Source organism: Tamandua tetradactyla, chromosome 2, assembly GCF_023851605.1.
Source record: "Tamandua tetradactyla isolate mTamTet1 chromosome 2, mTamTet1.pri, whole genome shotgun sequence".
In the NCBI taxonomy this organism is placed as follows: Eukaryota; Metazoa; Chordata; class Mammalia; order Pilosa; family Myrmecophagidae; genus Tamandua; species Tamandua tetradactyla.
This window is the reverse complement of record NC_135328.1, coordinates 193806978-193813610: the sequence shown is the minus strand read 5'-3', so window position 1 is coordinate 193813610 and position 6633 is coordinate 193806978.

The window sequence follows — 6633 nt, the reverse complement described above, 5'->3', positions numbered from 1 at the left end:
GGCTGGCTCTGAACCCCATCCTTAAGAGGCCAAGAGAGGAAACGATGGAATTGGTTGACCCCATTACCAGTTCTCTGTTAATTCTCAAGGTTCTCATGCCATCCCTAAGGGATCCACCTAAACTGCTCGGGGGTGAAAAATCCTCTTGTATGAAGTGCCAAGCTGCCTGCAGCAGTGCATGATGGACTTTTTTTTTTTCTTTTTAAAACACACCAACAAAAAATTGTATTTGTAGATTGTGATAAAATGTAAATAACTGAATTTTCAACCATGGTTTGAAGTCAGCTTTCAGGGCATTATGTCTTGTTTTGATGAAAAGAGATCACTCTATACCCCCCTTTTTAAAGGAAAATTTTCGCAAGAGAATCAGGATGTGTAAAGCTAACATGCATCGCAAAAAACCAAAGGTAACCTAAATGTCTGATTTTAATAGCACATATTTCTCTTTTACATAAACTGTGACAGCAACTTGCATAAACAATTCTTTAGCTGTTAATTTTAATGTTAAAACTTTGCAAAACTTGTTTAATAAAAATAGCTGTAAAAAGAAAAACCATATGCTACCGCATAAATTAGCCATAACTCTTAATAATCCTGCCCATCACAAGTGAACTGTAATGTAATCTGGGCACAGAGTCTGACATCTTAAATGACACATTGTAAAATTTCAATGACTGTAGATTAGACCTCCTGCTGCTCCCCAAAGTAAAGCTTTCTGCTCAGCTGTTTTAAAATGTACAAGGATGAACCCCTATAGGTCCCCATATTGATATTCATAATGAAATGTTCCTTAAAATTTCTTTAAAGTTGCATGTTTCTCTCCTGTAATGTGTAAACTGCATGCAGGATCTTTTTATCTTTTATTTTGTATGTCTTTAAAACTTCCTCTACAGAAGACTGATATCTTACTTCTCCATTTACAGGTGAATGAAAGCTCCTGAGGCATTTCCAGCGTAGAATGGGTAGTAAAGACCCATGTCAGGTATGTTAAGGTGGCTCTCTATTAAGGATATGGGATTTTATCATAACTATAAAAGTTATGCTAGAAGTGACCTGGGAGGTGGTAGTGGGCTTGATTTCCTGTAGCCATTCATACCATATTTACAACACGCCGTGCTTATATGTTGGTTTTTATTCCATACTGAATTTACTTAAGATGGTTGATGAGACCAGGTACTATGTACTTACATGTACTGAATTCCAGTCTTATTTATCCTGTGAATAACTTAATGAGGCAGTATTTCATTTAGACCTCATCAGTTAGAAACTACAAAGTGAAAGGCTAATGTAAATGACAAGAAATTTATTAGAAGAATGTTAGAGACTATGGATTTAGTGCGAAAGTTAGAAAAATCTGGGTTTGGGGATTAGAGTAGTTGCAGAGAACTGGGACAACCGTGATAGACCCCGGAAATGATCTTAAAGCAGAAACCTGTTGCCTGGGCACTATTAATGGAATAAATAAATTGTAGCCATGTTTGGTTTCATTCCTCCTCTACTCAAGATTGGAGTTCTAGGAAGAGAATGTCAGATTGCATTAGTCTGAGTTATGTGCCCGTACTTTGCCATTATGCAGTCAGAAAGAACAAATTGCTCAAAAGAAAGTCAGGATACTGTTAGGAAAGGGAAATGGAATCTGGGCAGCCAAAAAACACAGTTGTCCACCATTATTATCCCTGTTTTACAGAAGAAGCAACTGGAACTTAATGAGGTTAAGTAACTTCCCAGGACCACATAATTAGTAATCAAATCCATTGTATATTGCTGGAACCTGTCATTTTTTTTACAATTAAAAAAAATTTTTTTAAACATAACATACAAACACAAATATTCTTACCATATGATCATTGCATTCTTGGCATATAAACAGTAACTCAGTATCATCACATAGTTGTATATTCATCATCATGATCACCTGTTAGAACATTTGCATCAATCCAGAAAAAGAAATAAAAAAAAAAGATAAAAATTCATACATATCATAGCCCCACCTCTCCCCTTCACTGATCACCAGCATTTTGTTTTTTTATTTTTTTAATTTTTTTTACATGGGCAGGCACTGGGAATCGAACCCGGGTCCTCGGGCTTGGCAGGCAAGCATTCTTACCTGCTGAGCCACCGTGGCCCACCCTGATCACCAGCATTTTAATCTACTAAATTTATTTTAACATTTGTTCCCCCTGTTTATTTATTTTTAATCTATATGTTTTACTCATCTGTTGATAAGGTAGATAAAAGGAGCATCAGGCACAAGGTTTTCACAATCACACAGTCACATTGCGAAACCTATATCATTATACAGTCATCTTCAAGTAAAATGGCTAGTGGGACACAGCTCTACATTTTCAGGCAATTCCCTCCAGCCTCTCCATTACACCTTAACTAAAAAGGTGATATTTATATAATGCTTAAGAATAACCTCCAGGATAACGCTCTACTCTATTTGGAATCTCTCAGCCATTGATGCTCTATTTTGTCTCATTTTGCTCTTCCCCCTTTTGGTTGAGAAGGTTTTCTCAATCCCTTGATGCTGAATCCTAGCTCATTCTAGGATTTCTGTCCCACATTGCTAGGAAGGTCCACGCCCCTGGGAGTCATGACCCGCATAGAGAGGGGAAAGGCAGTGAGTTGGCTTGTCATGTTGGCTGAGAGAGAGAGAGGCCACATCTGAGCAACAAAAGAGGTTCTCTGGGGGGTGACTCTTAGGCCTAATTTTAAGTAGGTTTAGCCTATCCTTTGCGGGGTTAAGTTTCAAATGAACAAACCCCAAGATTGAGGGTGGAACCTGTCATTTTAACCCCAATACTATAGTGTCTTTGATCTAGGGAAGGAGGAGACCCTTGGTAGTGGTTTTGTGATGCAGTTGAAAAGAACATGGAGTCTGACAAAGCTAAAGTTGAATCTGTGAGCTCTCTTTTGTTTTGTGACCTAAAACAAATCACTTATCTTTCTGAGCCTTTTCCCCCCACATCTGTAGCAGGAAAATGGTGATGAGTCACACCTTACAGTGGTTGGTGAGCTGAGGAAGTCTAATATATATATATATATATATATAAGGCCAACCAGTTTAGTGCGCTATACGTAATAAATACTAGTGTTCTCTCCCTAAGGAGGTATACCCCCTTGATGTGGGTAATTGAGACCTCTGACAACTGAGTGAGCCTCTTCTTTTGCTTGAAGCCATCAGTTATGGCTGGCTTGAAGCATCTTATTGCTTCAAGCCAGCCATAACTGGTTGATTTTTCCTTCTGCCCCTGAGTAAGTTAGGCTTTAAAGTGGCACTGAGGAAAAAGTTTCTAACTAAATAGGCCAAAGGCACACATAGCCTTTGACAGTGAAATTTGGCTGCTTGAAGATCGTTTCTTTCAACTGTCCCCCTCAATCAGTTGCCTCTGAGATCGAGGCTTTAAGAAGCACCATATAATAGTGAACATGGTTCTGGGCACCTAGGAAATCCTAAATTTGATATTGGTCATGTGAATGGTTTGGAAACAGGCAGAATCCTAGAATGCAGAGAATTTAGCCTCAAATCTCCGTAAGTTAGTCTTAAGAAATGGATTTAGAAGTTTGGAGAAACTTCTTTCTGCATTTAGCCTGTGATTTTTGCTTGAAAAGGCAGTCCCAAGTGTTTAGATCCAGGCCTGCCAGTGGCCTGCTTCTGGGTGTTTGGCTTAGTCAGTTGATCCAAGTATTTTCTGTAGCTGATAATATCTATAACCTTTCATTATAGCTATGTAAACTTTAGACCCAAACAAGATTGGGTACCAGTCCTAGCTCTGCCTTTTCTTAGCCATTGTCATCTTAGATAAAAACAAAACCTTTAACTCCTCTTGGTGCCTCATTTCTTTATCATCCAGTGAAGTTGGTAATCATAGCTAACATTTTCACTATGTGCCACATGATATCCTAAGCACTTAATAATAAGAATTACTTTATTTGGTCCTCTCTACGACCTTTTTTTTAGAAATTGAAATAAAATTCGTATAACGTAACATTTATAATTTTTTAAAATGTACAATTCAGTGATTTTTAGTATATTCACAGTGTTGTCCAGTGTTGTATATCACTACTATCTAATTCTAGAATATTTCCACCTGCCCTAAAAGAAACCCTATACTTCTTAGTAATAACTCCCAATTCCTCTCTTTTACCAGCCTCTGGCAACCACTGTCTACTTTGTTTCAAAGGATTTACCTATTCTGGACATATAATATAAATGAAATCATACAATACATGCCTTTTGTAATTTATTTCACTTTGTATAATGTTTTCACAGTTCATCCATGTTATAACATATATCAGTACTTCGTAGCAGTGATAGGAAATACTACTTCAGAAAGCAGCCTGTTTCATTTCAGACAACTCCAAGTATTAGAAATTTTCCCTCTTTTTGAATGAGACCTACACCCCTGTAACTTAGACCTCTATTCTTAAGCCCCTGAAGCAGTATCATTGAAGACCATTTCTTTCATGTTTCTCTATCTCTAAGAAAGTTTTTGTTAGATTTGCTAGATCTCATTTTCAAAGGAAACCAGAAATTTGTGTATTTGCATACAGTCGGTTGTTTAATGTCTGCTCATATTTTTAAAAAATATTGTTATTAGTCCCAATAAAACATCTGCTACAAGCCAGGTATGGCCAATTGCCTACTAGTTTGTAGCCTCTAGCTTCTGTTAATAGAGGGTAAAGGGCATGTTAACATTTTTAAGTAATCCTTTCTCTTTGGGTAGACTTTGTGTCCTATTTTTTTGTTTTGGGTTTTTGGGTTTTGTTTTTTTTGGTGACATCTTTATTAAGATATAGTTCATGAAACATGGGAATTTATAACAGTGTATCTTGTGGTGGATGAAGATTGTAATTAACTATACAAATATAAAAAAGTTATTTCCTGAATTAGAACAAATGCCCGACATTGATAAGCAGTTAATAGTGGAGTGGTATGTGGGAAAAATGCAACTAATGCGAACTATGGACTAAAATTAACAGTAATATCTTAATACTGTTTTATCACCTAGCAGTGCTAGCTAGGGGTCAGTAATAGGAGTGGTTAAATGATATCAAATGTTTCCTTTTTTCTTTTATATTTTTATTTCTTTTTTTGGAATAATAAAAATATTCTAAAATTGGTAAGAATACAAAACTCTGTAATGAAAAAAAGAAGATATAATTCATATACCATACAATTCACCCATTTAGAGTACACATAATTTTTAGCATTGTGTTGTTCAACCACCACCACTGTTAGGGTTAGAGCACTCTTTAGCTGTTTCTCCTTAATCCCCTCATCTTCTCCACCCTGTCCAAGGCAACCACTAATCTACTTTCTCTCTCTCTAGATTTGCCTATTCTGGGTATTTCATGTAAACAAGATCATGCCATATGTGGTCTTTTGTGACTGGCTTCTTTCACTGAGCATAATTTTTCAGTGTTCATGCTGTAGCATGTATTAGTACTTTTTTCCTTTTTAGTGCCGAATAATATTTCATTGTATGAATATAGCATATATTATTTTTCCATTCGTCCACTGATGAACCCAGGGATTTGATAATTATTCACATAGCCTTGGAACTTGCTTTTGATCCTTCTCCCACCACTTCCCACTCCCTGGCTAAGAATGAAGAGGTGCATCAGCAGCTTCCTGCGCTTTTTGGCCACCAAGAGTGAAACAAACTTAGACTGTTTCTTCTTTCAGGGACAGCAACCTGTGAGCTGGGACCCAGAAGGCTTCTTGCCCTCATAGAGTGTTCGTGAATCAAGTGAACCCCAGGGGGTAGTGGTAGTTGTAGATGTTTTGCTCACATTTTTGTATCTTAAATACTCCCTCCTTAGCCTCAGATCCTGAAGCTCTGTGTCCCCTAGAACTCTTCCAAAGATCATTTCTGCGTTAGAATACATAAAATGGCTCATGGGCTTCCTCTCGATAAATTTTTGTGCTTTATGTGTACTTATAGAGGCTGCTATTTGCTGGCAGTGCTACTATTAAGTCATTTAAATTTTTTCTCATTGTTTCTGCTTCCGTTCATTGGTCTTGACCCCATTTACAAGAAGGGGAAAGCGAGATAGGGAAAATAGGCTGATTCGGCTGGCTAAGAAAGAAGAGAAGTCAATTTGAATGCCTACTCCCTATTTTTATAAATGAGGCAACTGATACTAGGAAAAGTGAAGTCATTTACCATGGTGGCACAGGCAAAGTGATTGGGAGTGGGGGTGGGGGGCATATTAACACTGTTGAACACCAAAGTTCATCTTCTACATTGAAAGGATGCTGTTTCTATAAGAGAAATACTATAGTTCATTGACTCTAAGAGGCCATTTATTTTAAGATACATTGTTGTTTTAAATACTTCAGAAAACGATAAAATGCTACTAGTTAAACTGACAAAATGGTTTCATGTATCAAATATAAGGTGTATTATAATTTCAGAGATGTTAAAATCTGGGGGGAGTGTATCTTGGTTACTACTACATTTTGTCAATTCTAACATTTATTGAGTATTTATAATATGCCATACACTATTTTCTCCACCTATGAAGTAGATATCCCATTTTTACACATGGTAAAACTGAGATCCAGAAAAATTAATTTAATTTACCCAAGGTCACACATCTTGTTAAGCAGAGGTGGGTAATCAA